This window comes from Pan troglodytes, chromosome 21 (genome assembly GCF_028858775.2).
Source record: "Pan troglodytes isolate AG18354 chromosome 21, NHGRI_mPanTro3-v2.0_pri, whole genome shotgun sequence".
Taxonomy (NCBI): domain Eukaryota; kingdom Metazoa; phylum Chordata; class Mammalia; order Primates; family Hominidae; genus Pan; species Pan troglodytes.
The window spans coordinates 36,128,405-36,151,363 of NC_072419.2; the positions used below are offsets into that span (position 1 = coordinate 36,128,405).

Consider the following 22,959-nt stretch of genomic DNA (forward strand, 5'->3'; position numbering starts at 1 on the left):
TAATTACAATGACAATACTCTCAACTCCCCATTTGAATAAAGGAGGGCATCTGATCTGTGTTCTGGGACAGTGTGCACTATAGGTGTGTGGAAATACCGATGCCCTCAGCTGTGTGGCAGGCTCAGTGGGACCTGGAGTGCAGGAGGCCCTGGGTCATTCACCTCTGGCCACAAAAGTCATTGTCCATTTACCCCCAACTGCTATAGAAATATTATTTTCAGTGGTTGTTATGAAGCAAAAGAAAAGATGCAGGGAGATTTATTAAACCTTTACATATAAGGTATGTAAGTAAATAAAGTCTACTTTCTTCTGGCTTAACTAAAAATCTTTACTAGTATTTATGCATTTTGGAAAATAAAGATGCCAATTTAAATATTATGAAGCAAAGCAATTGATTATTGGTTAAGACAGCCAAGTACAACTGCAGAGTTGTAGAGGTTATGTGTTACATGTATAAGAATATTTCATAGCAATAATATTTTAAGACTCTGTGAAGACACTCCACAGTGAAGCAGAAATTAGAACAGAATTAATAATACTGTGTATGCTCTCAGTTCACCAATTTATCAAAACTAGCTTTGTAACTCAGGAGGCTGTCTGCTCTTTTGCAATTGGAAGAAAAGAAATAACATTTTATTTTTCAACTCTTTAGATTTTCTTCATTAAGAGTATTTCCAAAGCTAAGTAAGGGAATTGCCTGTAGCACCAAGAGAAAAAAGCAGTCTTGAGCAGCTTTTAAAAAATGGTCTTAAAATATGGAAAATAGAGCCAGGTGTGGTGGCTCACTCTTGTGATCCAGCACTTTGGGAGCTTGAGGTGGGAGGATTGCTTGAGGCCAAAAGTTTGAGACCAGCCTGGACAGCATAGCAAGATCCCCATCGTTACAAAAATAATATATTTTTAAAAATTAGCTGGATGAGGTGGTGTGTGCATTAGAGTCCCAGTTACTTGGGAGGCTGAGGTAGGAGGAGTTCTTGAGCCCAGCAGTTCAAGTCTGCAGTGAGCTACGATTGCACCAGTCCTCAAGCCTGGGCAACAAAGTGAGACCCTGCCTCTCTCTATATATAAATATATGTATATATAAAATATATATCCATATTTTATATATATATATCCATATATATAATATATATATATATTATATATATCCATATATATAATATATATATATTATATATATCCATATATATAATATATATATTATATATATATATATAATATATATATATTATATATATATATATAATATATATATATATATATGGAAAAGGGAAGGGGCCAAGAATATCAAAGACATTATTGAAGAAGAGGAAAGATTTGTGCTGGCAAATATCAGAACTTTTATAAAGCTACAGCAATTAAGACAGTGTGGTCCTCACTGATAAACTGACTAATGAAACAGAATAGAGAGTTCCCAAACAAATCTCCACAAATTTAATCTTTGATATGTGATGTAGGTGACATGGCAGATCAGCAAGGAAAGAAAGGACTTTTCAATAAATAGAATGGAAAAATAATGGTTATTGATATAAGAAACAAAATGAAATTATATTCCTGCCTCACTCTATATACAAACATTAAATTCCTGAGGACCAAAGACTTACATGTCAGAAACAAAACTTCAAAACTTTTAGTAGAAAATGTAAGTGAATGAGACACAAAAAGCCATTTAACCATTAAAAAAGATTAGACATTTTGACTATCACAAAATTAAGAACTTTTTACATCAAAAACTGGAAAGATAGGCTGGGCACAGTGTCTCAATCCTGTAATCCCAACAGTACATCACCTGAGGTCAGGAGTTTGAGACCAGGCTGGCCAACATGGTGAAATGCCATGTCTCCTAAAAATACAAGAAATTAGCTTGGCATTAGTGGCAGACACCTGTAATCCCAGCTACTTGGGAACCTGAGGCATGAGAATCATCTGAACCCGGGAGGTGGAGGTTGCAGTGAGCCACTGCACTCCAGCCTGAATAACAGAGCTAGACTCTGTCTCAAAAAAAAAAGGAAATTAAAAAATAAAAGTAAAAAAGTGAAAAGATAAACTATAAATTAGAAGATATTTGCAGTACCTAAAACCTATGAAAGATTACAATCAGATCAAGTAAGTATAAGGAGCTCCTATGAATTAATTTTTAAAATAGCAACCCAACAGAAAATTCGAAAAGACATCAATAGGGATTTCTCAAAAGAGAAAGCACGCAAAATGTAAAAAAATTTCTCAACCTCATTAGTAATCAGGAAAATGCACAAGATACTACACATCTATTCTCCCCACAATTATTAAGAAGTTTAACAACACCAAATGTATTAGTCCACATTCGCACTGCTGATGAAGACATACCTGAGACAGGGAAGAAAAAGAGGCTTAATTGGATTTAGGGTTTCACATGGTTGAGGAGGCCTCAGAGTTATGGCAGCGGGTGAACAGCATTTCTTACATGGCAGTGGCAAGAGAATATGAGAAGGAGGCAAAAGAAGCAAAAGACGAAACCCCTAATAATCCCATCAGATCTTGTGAGATTTATCCACTATCACAAGAATAGCATGGGAAAGACTGGCCCCAAAGATTCAACTACCTCCCCCTGGTTCCCTCCCCGAACACGTAGGAATTCTGAGCAATACAATTCAAGTTGAGATGTGGGTAGTTACATAGTCAAACCATATTTTTCCACTCCTGGACCCTCCAAATCTCATGTCCTCTCCAAATCTCATGTCCTCACATTTCAAAACTTATTACGCCTTCCCAACCATCCCCCAAAGTCTTAACTCATTTCAGCATTAACCCAAATGTGCACTGTCCACCGGGCACAAGCATGAACACAACCGTTTGTTTCGCCGTCGCCCCATATGCCTCCGGTGACACACAATCACACCATCTGCTCTGGGATGCGCCAGTACTACGCCTGGCCGCATGGTCTCCACCTCGGATTCACCCCTGTTCCTGTTTGCTCATGTCCTGTAAAGCACTCTCGGCTTTCCGGAGGCCCAGAGCTCTTAAAAGCAGGGCAGGCCACTGCTCTTTCAAAGGAGGAGAGAGGCAGAGGGCTGATGGATCAGTGAATTTTCAGCTGACAACACGCATTGAGACTCATGGGATTGATTTGTGCTGCAGCGAGGCCCTGCCGGCCTCATCAGGAGTGGTGAGCCCATCCTATCTCAGTCGGAAGGGGCCAAAATCGGATCTGAAGGGGAGTCAGGAGAACACAGCAGGCGTCCTGAAGCTCCCCATCCCTTGGTGGAAGTCCGCCCAAGGAGGTCCTGAGGACAGGACTCCTGGGAGTTTCTTGCTGGGACAGGACCCCCGCGACCCCATCTCAAACGCCACCCCCAACTGGACCCCGGATCCAGCCACCACCGTGGTTGCAGGAGGAGACTCGCTGCTGCCGCGCAGCAGTGGACTTATTTAAAGGGGATGCAGCCTGAATCGCGCAGCCAATGCGCATGCGCGAGGCACGAAAGGCTTCTCCCGTCGCAGTGCTTCCCGCGGTTGTCTTAGAAACCAGTCCCTGAGGCTTGGCAGAGCAGAAGCCCTCCGTGGCAGTGCTTGGGTGTCGGGGCTCTGAGGCTCCCCCTCACCTCTCCATGGGGTCGACGGGAACGTCTCCAGATGCCAGGGGTCGCAAAGGGCCGACCAGGATGCGGAAACCCCAAGCGGAGTTCGCGGGAAGCAGCATGGCATCCCAGCCTCAGGCCTGCCCTGACGGTTTTGGGGTCAGTCTCCCCAAAAGTCGTGCTGCCGTGGTATTGAGGACAGGTCGGCCTGCGTGCCCCTGGGCTGCCCTCTCACCCGAGGGTCGTTCTCGTGGAGAGCAGAACCCCGCAGTCTCAGGGGTTGCCTGGGGTTGTGTGTTTCAATTCCTCTGCTGTATGATTCTGTGTGTGTGTGTGTGTGTGTATATGTGTGTGTGTGTGTGTGTCTCCCATTCTCTTTTCTCTCTTTGTCTCTCCGTCTCTGTGTGTTTCTTTCCCTCTCTCTGTCTGTCTGTGTGTATGTGCCCGTGTGCGTGTGTGTCTTTTACCGAATGCGCCCTGTGCACCACAGAGTGATTTCTCGCATGTCGTCCTGTCTTTGGTGAGCCTCCTCCTGCGTCTCTGCCTGGGTCGTGAGGCCGGTTGTCAATCGTCTTCCCCGCCGCGGACCCGCTTTGGGTGTGTGAAGGCCTGGACCACGTGAGGAGATGCGTCGGTCCCGGAGCAATTGTAATCTCATCCCCATCCTGAGCGGCCTCTTTTCTAGGATCAAGATGAACACACTGCAGCCGAGGACAAGAGCCCCAAAGGAGCTCTTTGTCCTGCAGGAGAGGAGCGGACCCACCTCAGAGAAGATGGTTGTATCTTTTCACCGCTCTTCTCTGAGAAATGAAGCCACACCATGATACAGTCTGGAAGAGGAAGCCGGGAATGGGAGATGGCAACAATCCCTGTCACTGGAACGCTGGCCTCTCTGGACAAGCCACCCTTTTGGAACTCCTCCCATTATGCCCGTGGTGGTGGCACTGTGGTGGATCCTGCCTTGGCTCCGGACTCTGGCCTCTGCTCTGTCCTCCCTCATGCTGTGCCTCCCCTGTTTCTCAGGGGCCTGGATGCCTCTCGCTCTGGCCAAATGTCTTCAACGAAGATGACTTCCCACTCGGTCAGGGAGACACTTCCTGCAGATCCGTGTCATGATTCCTTCTCTCTCCAAACGTGTTTCTGCTTGATTGGGGAGTTCTCATGACTCTGGAACTCTTGGCTTATACGTGTCTCAGACAGAGAAGTTCTCTTCTTCTCCACATTTCCACTCATGGGTGGGTGGATTGCTTAGAAGGAGTGCTAGGCGACCCGACCGTGACTGGCCTTGTCTCCTAGCACAGGTGGTGTCGCGTTTCCTCTGCACTTCCTGTCTCATTCTTGAGGACATCCTCTCCTTTGCTCCTGGGTGGACTGACTCCCTTGATCTTCTCTCCCAAACGAATGTCAGGGAACCAAAGGGACTGGGCTGGGACTGGGGCTGGGGCTGGGGCTGGGGCTGGGGCTGGGTGCAGGGGAAGATGCGTCAGGGCTACCAGGGTGGTGGAGGGTTGGGAGTGGGGCGAATTTTGCAGAAACCTCTTTGCTCCTTTGGTAGGCATTTGAAAACATGGCTTGGGTCAGGCCCAGGACCCCCAACCCCCGGGTCCGAGGTGTTCTTTGATTTTCCTTGGCATTGAAGGAAAAGTCACTTGTTCCCCCCTTCCACCGGCACATGCCTGGACACCACCGTTTGTTTCGCCGTCGCCCCATATGCCTCCAGTGACACACATTCACACCATGTGCTGTGGGATATGCCAGTGTCACCCGTGGTCTCATGGTCTCCACCTCTGATTCGCCCCTCTTCCTCTTTGTAGGTGTCCTGTAAAGCGTGGTGGGCTTTCCAGAGCCCCAAGGCTTTGAGAAGTGGGGGCAGGCCACTGCTCTTTCAAAGGAGGAGGGAGGCAGAGGGCTGATGGATCTGTGAATTTTCAGCTGACACTACGCCTTGAGATCTATGAGATCATTCTGTGCTGCAGCGAGACACTGCCTGCCTCAGCAGATATGGTGAGCCCCTCCTATCTCACACGGAGGGTCCCAAATCGCATCTGAAGGGGAGTCCCAAGAACACAGCAGGCATCCTGAAGCTCCACCTCCCTCGTTGGAAGTCGGCACAAGGAGGTCCTGAGGACAGGACTCCTGGGGGTTTGGCCCTGGGACAGGACACCCGCAGTCCCCTCTCCCACGCTGCCCCAATCTGGACCCCGGATCCAGCCGCCGTCAGGGCTGCAGCAGGAGCCTCGCTGTTGCCGCCACCGCTGTGCAGCGGCGTTACTTAAAGGGGACGCAGCCTGACTTCCAGGAGCGGAGGGGGAGTCGGCGCAGCCAATGCGCATGCGTGAGGGGCGAGCGGCTTCTCCCGTCACAGTGCTTCCCGCGGTTGTCTTAGAAACCAGTCCCTGAGGCTTGACAGAGCAGAAGCCCTCCGTGGCAGTGCTTGGGTGTCGGGGCTCTGAGGCTCCAGCCTGACCTCTCCACGGGGTCGACGGGAACGTCTCCGGATGCCAGGGGTCGCAAAGGGCCGACCAGGATGAGGAAACCCCAGGCGGAGTCCGCGGGAGGCAGCATGGCATCCCAGCCTCAGGCCTGCCCGGACGGTGTTGGAGTGAGTCTCCCCAAAAGTCGTGCCGCCGTGTCTCGAGGACAGGTCAGCTTGCGTGCCCCTGGGCTGCTCTCTCCGGCGAGGGTCTGAGGGTCTTTCTCGTGGAAAGCAGAACCCCACAGCCTCAGGGGTTGCCTGGGGGGGGTGTGTTTCAATTCCTCTGCTGTATAACTCTGTGTGCGTCTGTGTGTGTCTGTGTGAGTGTGTGTGTATGTGTGTGTGTGTCTCCCATTGTGTCTTCTCTCTTTGTCTCTCGGTCTCTGTGTGTTTCTTTCCCTCTCTCTGTCGGTCTGTGTGTGTGTGTCCGTGTGCCTGTGTGTCTTTGGCAGAATGCGCCCTGTGCGACACAGAGTGATTTCTCGCATGTCGTCCTGTCTTTGATGAGCCTCTTTCTGCGTCTCTGCCTGGGTCGCGCGGCCGGTTGTCAATCATCTTCGCCGCCGCGGACCCGATTTGGGTGTGTGAAGGTCTGGCCCACGTGAGGAGATGCGTCGGTCCCGGAGCAATTGTAATCTCATCCCCATCCTGAGCGGCCTCTTTCCTAGGATCAAGATGAACACACTACAGCCGAGGACAAGTGCCCCACAGGAGCTCTTTGTCCTGCAGGAGAGGAGCGGACCCACCTCAGAGAAGATGGTTGTATCTTTTCACCGCTCTTCTCTGAGAAATGAAGCCACACCATGATACAGTCTGGAAGAGGAAGCCGGGAATGGGAGATGGCAACAATCCCTGTCACTGGAACGCTGGCCTCTCTGGACAAGCCACCCTTTTGGAGCCCTTCCCCTTATGCCCGTGGCGGTGGCACGGTTCTGTATCCTGCCTTGGCTCTGGGCCCTGGCCTCTGCTCTGTCTTCTCTCTTGCTGTGCCTCCCCTGTTTCTCAGGGGCCTGGATGCCTCTCGCTCTGGCCAAATGTCTTCAACGAAGATGACTTACCAGTCCTTCAGGGAGACACTTCCCGGAGATCAGTGTCATGATTCTTTCTCTCTCCAAACGTGTTTCTGCCTGAATGGGGAAGTTTTGAAACACTCCTTTTGTAGAATCTGCTATTGGATATTTGGAGCTCTTTGAGACATTCGAAGGAATCAGGAATATCTTCAGATAAAAACTAGACAGAAGCATTCTTAGAAACTGCAGTGTGACGTGTGCATTCAACTCACAGAGTTGAACCTTTCTTTTGATAGAGCAGTTTTGAAACAGTCTTTTTGTAGAATCTGCAAGTGAGTATTTGGAGCGATTTGAGGCCTATGGTGGAAAAAGAAATATCTTCACATAAAAACTAGACAGACGCATTCTCACAAACTTCTTTGTGATGTGTGCATTCAGCTAACAGAGTTGAACCTTTCTTTCGATAGAGCAGTTTTGGTACACTCCGTTTGTAGAATCTGATAGTGGATATTTGGAGATTTTTGAAGCCTACGTTGGAAACGGCAATATCTTCCCAGAAAAAGTAGACAGAAGCATTCTCAGAAAGTTCTTTGTGATGTGTGCATTCAACTCACGGAGTTGAAACTTTCTTTGGATAGAGCAGTTTCAAAACACTCTTTTTGTAGAATCTGCAATTGTTTATTTGGAACGCTTTGAGGCCTATGGTGGAAAAGAAAATATGTTCACATAAAAACTAGATGGAAGGATTCTCAGAAACTTCTTTGTGATGTTTGCATTCAACTCACAGAGTTGAACATACCTTTTGATAAAGCAGTTTTGAATCAGTCTTTTGTAGAATCTGCAAGTGGATATTTGGAGTGATTTGGGACCTAGGGTGGCAAAGGAAATATCTTCACACAAAAACTAGAGAGAAGAATTCTTAGAAACTTCTTTGTGATGTGTGCATTCAACTCACAGAGTTGAAACTTTCTTTTGATAGAGCTGTTTTAAAACACTCTTTTTGTAGAATCTGCAAGTGGATATTTGGAGCGATTTGAGGCCTATGGTAAAAAAGGAAATATCTCCACATAATACCTAGAGAGAAGCATTCTCATAAACTTCTTTGGGATGCGTGCATTCAACTCACAGAGTTGAACCTTTCTTTAGATAGAGCAGTTTTGAAACACTCCTTTTGCAAAATCTGCATGTGGATATTTGGAACTCTTTGAGGCCTTTGTTGGAAACGGGATATCATCTCGTAAAAACTAGACAGAAGCATTCTCAGAAACTGCTTTCATGTATGCATTCAACTCACAGGGTTGAACCTTCCTTTTGATAGAGCAGTTTTGAAACACTCCTTTTGTAGAATCTGCATTTGTTCATTTGGAGCACTTTGAGGCCTATGGTGGAAAAGGAAATATCTTCAAATAAAAACAAGACAGTAGCATTATCAGAAACTTCTTTGTGATGTGTGCATTCAACTCACAGAGTTTTACCTTCTTTTTAGGAGAGAAGTTTTGAAACAGTCTTTTTGTAGAATCTGCAAGTGGATATTTTGAGAGATTTGAGGCCTATGGTGGGAAAGGAAACATCTTCACATAAAAACTAGACAGAAGCATTTCAGAAACTTCTTTGTGATGTGCGCATTCAGCTCACAGAATTGAACGTTTCTTTTGATAGAGCAGTCTTGAAACACTCCTTTTGTAGAATCTGCTAGTGGCTATTTGGAGCTTTTAGGCCTTCAGTGGAAACGGGAATATCTTCACATAAAAACTGGACAGACTCATTCTCACAAATGGCTTTGTGAAGTGGGCTTTCAACTCACAGAGTTTAACCTTTCTTTTGGTAAAGCAGTTTTGAAACATTCTTTTTGCAGAATCTGAATGTGTTCATTTGGAGCGCTTTGAGGCCTATGGTGGAAAAGGAAATATCTGCACATAAAAAGTAGACAGAAACATTCTCAGAAACTTCTTTGTGATGTCTGCATTCAAACCACAGAGTTGAATTTTCCTTTTGTGAGAGCAGTTTTGAAATAGTCTTTTTGTAGAATCTGCAAATGGATATTTGGAGCGATTTGTGGCCTATGGTAGAAAAGGAAATATCTACACATAAAAACTAGATAGAAGCATTCTCAGAAACTTACTTGTGATGTGTGCATTCAACTCACTGAGTTGAACCTTCCTTTTGATAGAGAAGTTTTGAAAGTCTTTTTGTAGAATCTCCAAGTGGATAATTGGAGAGATTAGAGGCTTATGGTGGAAAAGAAAATATCTTCACATAAAAACTAGACAGAAGAATTCTCAGAAACTTCTTTGTGATGTGTACATTCAACTCACAGAGTTAAACTTTGCTTTTCATAGAGTAGTTTTGAAACTCTCCTTTTGTAGAATCTGCTAGTGGATATTTGGAGCTCTTTTAGGCCTTTGTTGCAAACAGCAATATCTTCACATAAAAAGTAGACAGAAGCATTCTCAGAAACTTCTTTGTGATGTGTGCATTCAAGTCACAGAGTTGAACGTTTCTTTTGAGAGAGCCGTTTTGAACCACTCTTTTTGTAGAATCTGCAAGTGTTCATTTGGAGTGCTTTGAGGCCTATGGTGGAAAAGGAAATATCTTCACATAAAAACTAGACAGAAGAATTCTCAGAAACATTTTTGAGATGTGTGCATTCAACTCTCCAAGTTTAACCTTTCTTTTGATTGAGCGGTTTTGAAACAGTTTTTTTGTAGAATCTGCTAGTGGATATTTGGAGATTTTTCAGGCCTTCATTGGAGACGGGAATATCTTCACATAAAAACTATACAGAAGCATTCTCAGAAAGTTCTTTTTGATGTGTGCATTCAACTCACACAGTTGAACCTTCCTTTTAATAGAGCAGTTTTGAAACACTCTTTCTGTAGAATCTGCAAGTGTTCATTTGGACCCCTTTGAGGCCTATGGTGAAAAAGGTAATATCTTCACATAAAAACTACAGAGAGGCATTCTCAGAAAGTTCTTTGTGATGTGTGCATTGAACTCTTTCTTTTGACACAGCAGTTTTGAAGCACTCTTTTGGTAGAATCTGCAACAGGACATTTGGAGGGCTTTGAGGCCTATCGTGAAAAAGGAAATATCTTCACATAGAAACTACGCATAAGCATTCGCAGAAACTTCTTAGTGTTGTTTGCTTTCAACTCACAGAGTTGAACATTCCTTTTCATAGAGCAGTTTTGAAACACTCTTTTTGTAGCATCTGCAAGTGGATATTTGTAGCGCTTTGAGGCCTATGGTGAAAAGAAAAATATCTTCAAATAAAAACAAGACAGAAGCATTCAGAAAAACTTCTTTGTGATGTGTGCATTGAACTCACAGTGTTGAAGCTTTCTTTTGATACAGCAGTTTCAAAACACTCTTTTTGTAGAATCTGCAAATGGATATTTGGAGAGCTTTGAGGCCAATGGTGAAAAAGGAAATATCTTCAAATAAAAACTACACAGAAGCTTTCTCAGAAACTTCTTTGTGTTGTTTGCTTTCAACTCACAGAATTGAACGTTCCTTTTCATAGAGCAGTTTTGAAGCACTCTTTTTGTAGAATTTGCAAGTGGATATTCGGACGACTTTGAGGCCTTCGTTGGAAAAGGGATATCATCACAAAAACTAGACAGAAGTATTCTCAGAAACTTCTTGGGTTGTGTGCATTCAACTCACAGAGTTGAAATTTTGTTTTGATAGAGCAGTTTTGAAACACTCTTTTTGTAGAATCAGCAAGTGGACATTTGGAGCGATTTGAGGCCTACGGTGAAAAAGGAAATATCTTCATATAAAAACTAGACAGAAGCATTCTCAGAAACTTCTTTGTGATGTATGCATTCAACTCACAGAGTTGAACCTTTCTTTTGATAGAGCTCTTTTGAACCACTCTTTTTGAAGTATCTGGAAGTGGACATTTGTAGCGCCTTGAGGCCTATGGTGAAAAAGGAAATATCTTCAAATAAAAACTACACAGAAGCATTCTCAGAAACTTCTTTGTGATGTGTGCATTCAACTCGTTCTTTTGATAGAGCAGTATTGAAACACTCTTTTTGTAGAATCTGCAACTGGACGTTTGGGACGCTTTGTGGCCTGTGGTGAAAAGGGAAATATCTTCACATAAAAACTACACAGAAACATTCTCAGAAACTTCTTTGTGTTGTTTGCTTTCAACTCAAAGAGTTGAACATTCCTTTTCATAGAGCAGTTTTGAAACACACTTTATGTAGAATTTGCAAGTGGATATTTGGACCGCTTTGAGGTCTTCGTTGGAAACGGGATATCTTTACAAAAACTAGACAGAAGCATTCCCAGAAAATTCGTTGTGATGTGTGCATTCATCTCAAAGAGTTGAACCTTTCTTTTGATAGAGCAGTTTTGAAACTTTCTTTTTGTAGCATGTGCAAGTGGTCATTTGGAGGGATTTGAGGGCTGGGGCGAAAATGGAAACATATTCACAAAACAACTACACAGAAGCATTCTCAGAAACTTCTTTGTGATGTGTGCATTCAACTCACAGAATTGAACCGTTCTTTTGATAGAGCAGTTTTGAAACACTCTTTTTCTACAATCTGCAAGTGGACATTTGGAGCGCTTTGAGGCCTATGGTGAAAAAGGAAATATTTTAACATAAAAACTAGACAGAAGCATTCTCAGAATCTTATTTGTGATGTGTGCATTCCACTCCCAGAGTTGAACGCTTCTTTTGATAGAGCAGTTTTGAAACACTCTATTTGTAGAATCTGCAAGGGGATATTTGGAGTGCTTAGAGGCCTATGGTGAAAAAAGAAATATCTTCACATAAAAACTACACAGAAGAATTCTCAGAAACTTCTTTGTGTTGTTTGCTTTCAACTCACATAGTTGAACCTTTCTTTTGATAGAGCAGTTTTGAAACTCTCTTTTTGTAGAATTCACGAGTGGATATTTGGACGACATTGAGGCCTTCGTTGGAAAAGGGATATCTTCACAAAAACTAGACAGGAGCATTCTCAGAAACTACTTTGTGATGTGTGCATGGAACTCACAGAGCTGAACCTTTCTTTTGAGAGAGCAGTTTTGAAAAACTCTTTTGTGGAATCTGCAAGTGGACATTTGGAGCAATTTGAGGCCTGTGTTGAAAAAGTAAATATCTTCACATAAAAACTACTCAGAAGCATTCTCAGAAACTTCTTTGTGATGCTTGCTTTCAACTCAAAGAGTTGAACACTCCTTTTCATAGAGCAGGTTTGAAACACTCTTTTTGTAGAATTTGCAAGTGGATAATTGGACTGCTTTGAGGCCTTCTTTAGAAACGGGGTATCTTCACAAAAACTAGACAGAAGCCTTCACAGAAACTTCTTTATGATGTGTGCATTCAACTCGCAGAGTTGAACCTTTCTTTACATAGAGCAGTTTTGAAATACTCTTTTTGTAAAATCTGTAAGTGGACATTTGGAGCGCTTTGAGGCCTGTGGTGAAATAGGAAATATCTTCACATAAAAACTACACAGAAGTATTCTCAGAAATTTCTTTGTGATATTTGCTTTCAACTCACGGAGTTGAATGTGTCTTTTCATAGAGCAGTTTTGAAACACTGTTTGTGTACAATTTGCAAGTGGATGTTTGGACCGCTTTGAGGCATTTGTTTGAAAAGGGATATATTTACAAAAACTAGACAGAAGCATTCCCAGAGACTTCTTTGTGATGTGTGCATTCAACCCACAGAGCTGAACCTTTGTTTTCATAGAGCAGTTTTGAAACTCTCTTTTTGTAGAATCTGCAAGTGGATATTTGGAGATTGGAGGCCTATGGTGAAGAAGTAAATATCTTCTCATAAAAACTACACAGAAGCATTCTCAGAAACTTCTTTGTGATGTGTGCATTCGACACTTTCTTTTGATAGAGCAGTTTTGAAACACTGTTTTTGTAGAATCTGCAACTGGGCATTTGGAGCACTTTGAGGCCCATGGTGAAAAAGAAAATGTCTTCACATAAAAACTACACAGAAGAATGCTCAGAAACTTCTTTGTGTTGTTTGCTTTCAACTCACAAAGTTGAACATTCCCTTTCATAGAGCAGTTTTGAAACACTCTATATGTAGAATTTGCAAGTGGATATTTGTACTGCTTAGAGGCCTTCGTTGGAAATGGGATATCTTCACAAAAACTAGACAGAGACATTCTCAGAAACTTCTTTGTGTTGTGTGCATTCAGCTCACAGAGTTGAACCTTTCTTTTAATGACACAGTTTTGAAACCTCCTTTGTAGAATCTGCAAGTGGACATTTGGAGCGCTTAGAAGCCTATGGTGAAAAGGGAAATATCTTCACATAAAAACTACACAGAAGCATTCTGAAAAACTTCTTTCTGATGTGGGCCTGCAACTCACAGACTTGAACGTTTCTTTTGATAGATCAGTTTCGAAACACTTTTTTTGTGGGATCTGCAGCGGACTCTTGGAGTGCTTTCAGGCCTTTGGTGAAAAAGGAAATATCTTCACATAAAAAGTACAAGGAAGCATTCTCAGGAACTTCTTTGTGATGTTTGCTTTCAATTCACAGAGTTGAACATTCCGTTTTAAAGAGCAGTTTTGAAACACTCTTTTTCTAGAATCTGCAAGAGGATATATGGAACGCTTTGAGGCCTTCATTGGAAATGGCATATCTTCACATAAAAACTAGACAGAAGCATTCTCAGAAACTTCTTTGTGATGTGTGCATTCAACTCACAGAGTTGAACCTTTCTTTTTATAGAGTGGTTTTGAAACACTCTTTTTGTAGAATCTATAAGTGGACATTAGGAGCGCTTTGAGGCCTATGGTGAAAAAGGAAATATCTTCACATAAAAACTAGACAGAAGCATTCTCTAGAAACTTCTTTGTGATGTGTACATTGAACTCACAGAGTTGAACCTCTCTTTTTATAGAGCAGTTTTGAAACACTCTTTTTGTAGAATCTGCAATTGGACATTTGGAACGCTTTGATTCCTGTGGTGAAAAAGGAAATATCTTCACATAAAAAATACACAGAAGACTTCTGAGAAACTTCTTTGTGATTTGTGCTTTCAACTCACAGTGCTTAACCTTTCCTTTGAGAGAGCAGTTTTGAAACACTCTTTTTGTAGAATCTGCAAGTGGACATTTGGAGCACTCTGAGGCCTATGGTTAAGAAGGAAATATCTTCACATAAGAACTACACAGAATTCTCAGAAACTTCTTTGTGTTGTTTGCTTTCAACTCACATAGTTGAACCTTTCTTTTGATAGAGCAGTTTTGGAACTCTCTTTTTGTGGAATTTGCAAGTGGATATTTGGACCGCTTTGAGGCCTTCGTTGGAAATGGGATATCATCACAAAAACTAGACAGGAGCATTCTCAGAAACTACATTGTGATGTGTGCATTGAACTCACAGAGTTGAACCTTTCTTTTCAGAGAGCAGTTTTGAAAAACTCTTTTGTAGAATCTGCCAGTGGACATTTGGAGCGCTTTGAGGCCTGTGTTGAAAAAGGAACTATCTTCTCATAAAAACTACCCGGAAGCCTTCTCAGAAACTTCTTTGTGATGTTTGCTTTCAACACACAGAGTTGAACATTCCTTTTCATAGAGCAGTTTTGAAACACTCTTTTTGTAGAATCTGCAAGTGGACATTTGGAGCGCTTTGAGGCCTGTGGTGAAAAAGGAAATATCTTCACATAAAAACTACTCAGAAGCATTCTCAGAAACTTCTTTGTGATGCTTGCTTTCAACTCACAGAGTTGAACACTCCTTTTCATAGAGCAGGTTTGAAACACTCTTTTTGTAGAATTTGCAAGTGGATATTTGGACTGCTTTGAGGTCTTCTTTGGAAAGGGGATAGCTTCACAAAAACTAGACAGAAGTCTTCACAGAAACTTCTTTGTGATGGGTGCATTCAACTCACAGAGTTGAACTGTTCTTTTGATAGAGCAGTTTAGAAACACTCTTTTTGTAGAAACTGGAAGTAGACATTTGGAGCGCTTTGGGGCCTATGGTGAAAAGGGACATATCTTCAAATAAAAACTATATGGAAGTACGCTCAGAAACTTCTTTGTGATGTGTGCATTCAACTCCCAGAGTTGAACCTTTCTTTTGACAGAGCAGTTTTGAAACATTCCATTTGTAGAATATGCAAGGGGACATTTGGAGCGCTAAGAGGCCTGTGGTGAATAAGGAAATATCTTCACATAAAAATGACACAGAAGCATTCACAGAAACTTCTTTGTGTTGTTTGCTTTCAACTCACAGAGTTGAACATTCCTTTTCATAGAACAGTTGTGAAACACTCTTTTTGTAGAATTTGCAAGTGGATATTTGGAGCACTTTGGGGCCTTCATTGGAAAAGGATATCGTCAGAAAAACTAAACAAAAGCATTATCAGAAACTACTTTGTGATGTGTTCAATCAACTCAAGGAGTTGACCCTTTCTTTTGATAGAGTAGTTATGAAACACTCTTTTTGTAGAATCTGCAAGTGGACATTTGTAGCGCTTTGAGGCCTATGGTGAAAAAGGAAACAACTTCGAATAAAAACTAGACAGAAGCATTCTCAGAAACTTCTTTTTGATATGTGTATTCCACTCACAGAGTTGAACCCTTCTTTTGATAGAGCTGTTTTTAAAAAATATTTTTGTAGAATCTGCAACTGGACATTTGGAGGGCTTTGAGGCTTATCATGAAAATGAAATATCTTCACATAAAAACTACTCAAAAGCATTCTCAGAAACTTCTTTATGTTGTTTGCTTTCAACTCACCGATTTGAACATTCCTTTTCATAGAGCATTTTTGAAACACTCTTTTTATAGTATCTGCAATTGGATATTTTGACTGCTTTGAGGCCTTCGTTGGAAACGGGAATATCTTCACAAAACAACTAGACAGAAGCATTCTCAGAACCTTCTTTGTGATGTGTATATTCAACTTACTGATTTGAATCTTTCTTTTGATAGAGCAGTTTTGAAACACTGATTTTGTAGAATCTGCAACTGGGCATTTGGAGCGCTTTGAGGCCCATGGTGAAAAAGGAAATATCTTCACATAAAAACTACAGAGAATAATGCTGAGAAACTTCATTGTGTTGTTTGCTTTCAACTCACAGAGTTGAACATTCCCTTTCATGGAGCAGTTTTGAAACACTCTATATGTAGAATTTGCAAGTGGATATTTGTACTGCCTAGAGGACTTCGTTGGAAACCGGATATCTTCAAAAAACTAGAAAGAAGCATTCTCAGAAACTTCTTTGTGATGTGTGCATTCAACTCACAGAGTTGAACCTTTCTTTTGATAGAGCAGTTTTGAAACACTCTTTTATAGAATCTGCAAGTGGACATTTGTGGTGCTTTGAGGCATACTGTGAAATAGGAAATATCTTCACATTAAAATTAGACAGAAACATTCTCAGAAACTGCTTTATGATGTATGCATTCAACTCACAGAGTGGAACATTTCTCTATATAGAGCAGTTTTGAAACACTCTTTTTGTAAAATCTGCAAGGGGACATTTGGAGCGCTTTGAGGCCTGTGGTAAATATCTTCACATAAAAAATACACAGAAGTATTCTCAGAAATTTCTTTGTGATATTTGCTTTTGATTCACAGAATTGAAAGTGCCTTTTCATAGAGCAGTTTTGAAAAACTGTGTACTATTTGCTAGTGGATATTTGCATCCCATTGTGGCCTTTGTTTGAAACGGGATTTCTTCACAAAAACTAGACAGAAGCATTCCCAGAGACTTCTTTGTGATGTGTGCATTCAACCCACAGAGCTGAACCTTTGTTTTGAGAGAGCAGTTTTGAAAATCTTTTTTTGTAAAATCTGCAGGTGGACATTTGGAGCTTTTCAGGCCTATGGTGGAAAAGTAAATATCTTCACATAAAAACTACACAGAAGCATTCTCAGAAACTTCTTTGTGAAGTGTGCATTCCACTCTTTCTTTTGAAAGAGCAGTTTTGAAACACTCTTTTTGTATAATTTCAACTGGACATTCGGAGCGCTTTGAGGCCTATGGTGAAAAAGGAAATATCTTCACACAAAAACTTCACAGAAGAACTCTCAGAAATATCTTTGTGATGTGTGCATTCAACTCATGGAGTTGAACTTTCTTTTGATAGAGCAGTTTTGAAACACTCCTTTGTAGAATCTGCAAGTGGACATTTGGAGCGCTTTGAGTCCTGTGGTTGAAAAGGAAATATCTTCCCAAAAAAACTACAAAGAAGCATTCTCAGAAAATTCTTTGTGATGTTTGCTTTCAACTCACAGGGTTGAACATTCCATTTCATAGAGAAGTTTTGAAAAACTCCTTTTGTAGAATTTGCAAGTGGACATTTTGAGAGCTTTGAGGCTTATGGTGTGAAATGAAATATCTTCACTTAAAAATTACACAGAAGCATTCTCAGAAACTTCTTTGTGATGTGTGCTTTCAACTCAAAGAGTTGAATCTTTCTTTTGTTAGAGCAGTTTTGAAACACTCTTTTTGTAGTATCCACAAGTGGACATTTGTAGCGCTTTGATGCCTATGGCGAAAAAGGAAATATCTTCACAAAAAATACACAGAAGCATTCTCAGAAACCCCTTTGTGATGTGTGTCTTCAAGTCACAGAGTTGAACATTTCTTTTGATAGAGCATTTTTGAAACGCTCTTTTTGTAGAATCTACAGGTGGACATTTGAAGCGCTTTGAGGCCTACGGTGAAGAGGGAAATATGTTTACATAAAAACTAGACAGAAACATTCTCAGAAATTCTTTTTTATGTGCATTCAACTCACAGAGATGAAACTTTCTGTTGATAGAGCAGTTTTGACACACTCTATTTGTAGAATCTGCAAGTGGATATTTGGGGCGCTTTGAGGCCTGTGGTGAAAAAGGAAATATCTTCATATGAAAACTACACAGAAGCATTATCAGAAACTTCTTTGTGTTGCTTGCTTTCAAATCACTGAGTGGAACATTCCTTTTCATAGAGCAATTTTGAAACACTCTTTTTGTAGAATTTGCAAGTGGGTATTTGGACTGCTTTGAGGCCTTCATTCGAAACGGGATAACTTCACATAAAAAGTAGACGGAAGCATTCTCAGAAACTTCTTTGTGATGTGTACATTCAACACACAGAGTTGAACCTTTCTTTTGATAGAGCAGTTTTGAAACACTCTTTTTGTAGAATCTGCAATTGGACACTTGGAGCTCTTTGAGGCCTACGTTGAAAAAGGAAATATCTTCACATAAAAACTTCACAGAAGAACTCTCAGAAATTTCTTTGTGGTGTGTGCATTCAACTCACCGAGTTGAACTTTCTTTTGATAGAGCAGTTTTGAAACACTCTTTTTGTAGAATCTGCAAGTGGACATTTGGAGCGCTTTGAGTCCTGTGGTTGAAAAGGAAATATGTTCACAAAAAAACTACAAAGAAGCATTCTCAGAAAATCCTTTGTGATGTTTGCTTTCAACTCACAGGGTTGAACATTCCATTTCATAGAGAAGTTTTGAAAAACACTTTTTGTAGAATTTGCAAGTGGACATTTTGAGAGCTTTGAGGCTTACGGTGTGAAATGAAATACCTTCACTTAAAAATTACACAGAAGCATTCTCAGAAACTTCTTTGTGATGTGTGCTTTCAACTCCAGGACTTGAATCTTTCTTTTGTTAGAGCAGTTTTGAAACTCTCTTTTTGTAGTATCCACAAATGGACATTTGTAGCGCTTTGATGCCTATGGTGAAAAGGAAATATCTTCACATAAAAACTACACAGAAGCATTCTCAGAAACCCCTTTGTGATGTGTGTCTTCAAGTCACAGAGTTGAACATTTCTTTTGATAGAGCATTTTTGAAACGCTCTTTTTGTAGAATATGCAGGTAGACATTTGTAGCGCTTTGAGGCATACGGTGAAAAGGGAAATATGTTTACACAAAAACTAGACAGAAAGTTTCTCAGAAATTCTTTTTTACGGGCATTCAAATCACAGAGATGAAACTTTCTGTTGATAGAGCAGTTTTGAAACACTCTATTTGTAGAATCTACAAGTGGTTATTTGGGGCACTTTGAGGCCTGTGGTGAAAAAGGAAATATCTTCATATGAAAACTACACAGAAGCATTATCAGAAACTTCTTTGTGGTGCTTGCTTTCAAATCACTGAGTGGAACATTCCTTTTCATAGAGCAATTTTGAAACACTCTTTTTGTAGAATTTGCAAGTGGGTATTTGGACTGCTTTGAGGCCTTCATTGGAAACGGGATATCTTCACATAAAAGGTAGACGGAAGCATTCTCAGAAACTTCTTTGTGATGTGTACATTCAACACACAGAGTTGAACCTTTCTTTTGATAGAGCAGTTTTGAAACACTCCTTTTGTAGAATCTGCAATTGGACACTTGGAGCTCTTTGAGTCCTACGTTGAAAAAGGAAATATCTTAACATAAAAACTTCACAGAAGAACTCTCAGAAATTTCCTTGTGATGTGTGCATTCAACTCACCGAGTTGAACTTTCTTTTGATAGAGCAGTTTTGAAACACTCTTTTTAGAGAATCTGCAAGTGGACATTTGTAGCGCTTTGAGTCCTGTGGTTGAAAAGGAAATATCTTCACAAAAAAACTACAAAGAAGTATTCTCAGAAAATTCTTTGTGATGTTTGCTTTCAACTCACAGGATTGAACATTCCATTTCATAGAGAAGATTTGAAAAACTCTTTTTATAGAATTTGCAAGTGGACATTTTGTGAGCTTTGAGGCTTATGGTGTAAAATGAAATATCTTCACTTAAAAATTACACAGAAGCATTCTCAGAAACTTCTTTGTGATGTGTGCTTTCAACTCAAAGAGTTGAATCTTTCTTTTGTTAGAGCAGTTTTTAAACACCCTTTTTGTAGTATCCACAAGTGGACATTTGTAACGCTTTGATGCCTATGGTGAAAAAGGAAATATCTTCACATAAAAACTACACAGAAGCATTCTCAGAAACCACTTTGTGATGTGTGTCTTCAAGTCACAGAGTTGAACATTTCTTTTGATAGAGCATTTTTGAAAAGCTCTTTTTGTAGAATCTGCAGGTGGACATTTGTAGCGCTTTGAGGCCTACGGTGAACAGGGAAATATGTTTACATAAAAACTAGACAGAAACATTGTCAGAAATTCTTTTTTACGTGCATTCAACTCACAGAGATGAAACTTTCTGTTGATAGAGCAGTTTTGAAAGACTCTATTTGTAGAATCTGCAAGTGGATATTTGGGGCGCTTTGAGGCCTGTGGTGAAAAAGGAAATATCTTCATATGAAAAGTACACAGAAGCATTTTCAGAAACTTCTTTGTGTTGCTTGCTTTCAAATCACTGAGTGGAACATTCCTTTTCATAGAGCAATTTTGAAACACTCTTTTTGTAGAATTTGCAAGTGGGTATTTGGAGTGCTTTGAGGCCTTCATTGGAAACGGATATCTTGACATAAAAAGTAGACGGAAGCATTCTCAGAAACTTCTTTGTGATGTGTACATTCAACACACAGAGTTGAACCTTTCTTTTGATAGAGCAGTTTTGAAACACTCTTTTTGTAGAATCTGCAATTGGACACTTGGAGGTATTAGAGGCCTACGTTGTAAAAGGAAATATCTTCACATAAAAACTTCACAGAAGAACTCTCAGAAATTTCCTTGTGATGTGTGCATTCAACTCACCGAGTTGAACTTTCTTTTGATAGAGCAGTTTTGAAACACTCTTTTTGTAGAATCTGCAAGTGCACATTTGGAGCGCTTTGAGTCCTATGGTTGAAAAGGAAATATCTTCCCAAAAAAACCACAAAGAAGCATTCTCAGAAAATTCTTTGGATGTTTGCTTTCAACTCACAGGGTTGAACATTCCATTTCATAGAGAAGTTTTGAAAAACTCTTTTTGTAGAGTTTGCAAGTGGACATTTTGTGAGCTTTGAGGTTTATGGTGTAAAATGAAATATCTTCACTTAAAAATTACACAGAAGCCTTCTCAGAAACTTCTTTGTGATGTGTGCTTTCAACTCAAAGAGTTGAATCTTTCTTTTGTTAGAGCAGTTTTGAAGCACTCTTTTTGTAGTATCCACAAGTGGACATTTGTAGCGCTTTGATGCCTATGGTGAAAAAGGAAATATCTTCATATAAAAACTACACAGAAGCATTCTCAGAAACACCTTTGTGATGTGTGTCTTGAAGTCACAGAGTTGAACATTTCTTTTGATAGAGCATTTTTGAAATGTTCTTTTTGTAGAATCTGCAGGTGGACATTTGTAGCGCTTTGAGGCATACGGTGAAAAGGGAAATATGTTTACACAAAAACTAGACAGAAAGTTTCTCAGAAATTCTTTTTTACGGGCATTCAAATCACAGAGATGAAACTTTCTGTTGATAGAGCAGTTTTGAAACACTCTATTTGTAGAATCTACAAGTGGTTATTTGGGGCACTTTGAGGCCTGTGGTGAAAAAGGAAATATCTTCATATGAAAACTACACAGAAGCATTATCAGAAACTTCTTTGTGGTGCTTGCTTTCAAATCACTGAGTGGAACATTCCTTTTCATAGAGCAATTTTGAAACACTCTTTTTGTAGAATTTGCAAGTGGGTATTTGGACTGCTTTGAGGCCTTCATTGGAAACGGGATATCTTCACATAAAAGGTAGACGGAAGCATTCTCAGAAACCTCTTTGTGATGTGTACATTCAACACACAGAGTTGAACCTTTCTTTTGATAGAGCAGTTTTGAAACACTCCTTTTGTAGAATCTGCAATTGGACACTTGGAGCTCTTTGAGTCCTACGTTGAAAAAGGAAATATCTTAACATAAAAACTTCACAGAAGAACTCTCAGAAATTTCCTTGTGATGTGTGCATTCAACTCACCGAGTTGAACTTTCTTTTGATAGAGCAGTTTTGAAACACTCTTTTTAGAGAATCTGCAAGTGGACATTTGTAGCGCTTTGAGTCCTGTGGTTGAAAAGGAAATATCTTCACAAAAAAACTACAAAGAAGTATTCTCAGAAAATTCTTTGTGATGTTTGCTTTCAACTCACAGGATTGAACATTCCATTTCATAGAGAAGATTTGAAAAACTCTTTTTATAGAATTTGCAAGTGGACATTTTGTGAGCTTTGAGGCTTATGGTGTAAAATGAAATATCTTCACTTAAAAATTACACAGAAGCATTCTCAGAAACTTCTTTGTGATGTGTGCTTTCAACTCAAAGAGTTGAATCTTTCTTTTGTTAGAGCAGTTTTTAAACACCCTTTTTGTAGTATCCACAAGTGGACATTTGTAACGCTTTGATGCCTATGGTGAAAAAGGAAATATCTTCACATAAAAACTACACAGAAGCATTCTCAGAAACCACTTTGTGATGTGTGTCTTCAAGTCACAGAGTTGAACATTTCTTTTGATAGAGCATTTTTGAAAAGCTCTTTTTGTAGAATCTGCAGGTGGACATTTGTAGCGCTTTGAGGCCTACGGTGAACAGGGAAATATGTTTACATAAAAACTAGACAGAAACATTGTCAGAAATTCTTTTTTACGTGCATTCAACTCACAGAGATGAAACTTTCTGTTGATAGAGCAGTTTTGAAAGACTCTATTTGTAGAATCTGCAAGTGGATATTTGGGGCGCTTTGAGGCCTGTGGTGAAAAAGGAAATATCTTCATATGAAAAGTACACAGAAGCATTTTCAGAAACTTCTTTGTGTTGCTTGCTTTCAAATCACTGAGTGGAACATTCCTTTTCATAGAGCAATTTTGAAACACTCTTTTTGTAGAATTTGCAAGTGGGTATTTGGAGTGCTTTGAGGCCTTCATTGGAAACGGATATCTTGACATAAAAAGTAGACGGAAGCATTCTCAGAAACTTCTTTGTGATGTGTACATTCAACACACAGAGTTGAACCTTTCTTTTGATAGAGCAGTTTTGAAACACTCTTTTTGTAGAATCTGCAATTGGAC

The 22,959-nt window shown here is 40.6% G+C and overlaps 2 pseudogenes; both read right to left on the reverse strand.

The window, feature by feature from the left end:
* Positions 1-3,578: 3,578 nt before the first annotated feature.
* LOC134809165 (putative protein FAM27E1) lies at positions 3,579-4,329 on the reverse strand (annotated as a pseudogene).
* A 1,611-nt stretch (positions 4,330-5,940) lies between these two features.
* Positions 5,941-7,131, reverse strand: LOC134809166 (protein FAM27D1-like; annotated as a pseudogene).
* Positions 7,132-22,959: the final 15,828 nt, after the last annotated feature.